The sequence below is a fragment of the Scylla paramamosain genome, chromosome 33 (genome assembly GCF_035594125.1).
Source record: "Scylla paramamosain isolate STU-SP2022 chromosome 33, ASM3559412v1, whole genome shotgun sequence".
Lineage (NCBI taxonomy): Eukaryota > Metazoa > Arthropoda > Malacostraca > Decapoda > Portunidae > Scylla > Scylla paramamosain.
Window position 1 is genome coordinate 11,636,008 of NC_087183.1, and position 1,360 is coordinate 11,637,367.

Here is a 1,360-nt window from a genome sequence, read left to right on the forward strand (position 1 = left end):
CAAGTAGTAACAGACTTCTTGCCCCTAACGAGGCTGGGATAAGCCAGTAAACTAGTAACACTAATAATGGTACACAAATGAACACAAAGGAGAAATAATTAATAGACGTTTTTGTTACTTACGAGTCTGAGATACGCTAAACAAAGTAAGAAATGCTCTATGGTAAAAGAAAAGAACAAACACCACGATATTTTTTTTTTTTCATTTCATTAGCAGGGCTGGTTGTGTTAAGCTTCATCCTCTATAAAGCGAACAGGATAATAAAGACGTAGGTATAAGATGTGGCCATGGATACGAGCACACTTCCCGCTTGCCTAGCTAAAAAAAAAAAAAAAACACTCGATGATATGAAGAAATAACACATTTTCAAATATATGTATAATTGGTTTGCTGTGGAAGGACCGAGCTGGAAATATTTGAGTTTGGACTACAACTTCAATTTTGACATTTATTCTTCGTCTCTACCTGCTACCTCGTTATCTTCCTTCCTAGCTGCTTTTTCCCTGCCCTCCTTACTTCCTTATTTCTTCTGTATCCTATTTCCCTATCTTCCTCCTCCCTTCCTTTTTATTTCCTCTCTATCATACCTTCTTACCTTATTCCTTCCTTCCTATCTATCTTTCTGTACCTGCTTCTGCTTTCCTCCTTTCCGCTTTTACTCGTACCTGCTTGTTACCTCTCTATCATCCACTCCCTTTCTCCTTTACCGTGAAACGTGTGGATAAAATAACAACGAAAATTTGATGGAACGAATAACTTTCTCATCGTCATTATCTTAACCACCATCATCGTCACTGTTGTCTTTATTATCATCATCATCATAATTAAAACCATCACTGTCATCATTATCGCCATCTTGCCTCAGGTGCGCGCTGATCCTCATATTAACACATCACGTATTCCAACACTCATGAAGGGAATATATTTGTCGCCACACGCACACACTCGCGTCTCATTCGCTCCTCTCACACACCCACGAGGCAGTAATCAAACACGCTTGATAAAACACACGGAACCGCTGACACATAGTTCTGATGCAGGTTGTACTCTGAAAATTTTGCAGAGAGAGAGAGAGAGAGAGAGAGAGAGAGAGGAGAGAGAGAGAGAGAGAGAGAGAGAGAGAGAGAGAATGTGTGTGTGTTTCGTTAATTGTTGAATCTCGTCTCTGTTTTCCTCTCTCTCTCTCTCTCTCTCTCTCTCTCTCTCTCTCTCTCTCTCTCTCTCTCTCTCTCTCTCTTTTAGGAAGTATCATTGCTTCAGTCTGCCTCTCTCTTTCTCCTGACAAGTTCTCCCTCTCCCTCTTCCTCTCCCGCTCTCTCTCCCTCTCTCTCCCTCTCCCTCTCCCTCTCCCTTCCCTAGT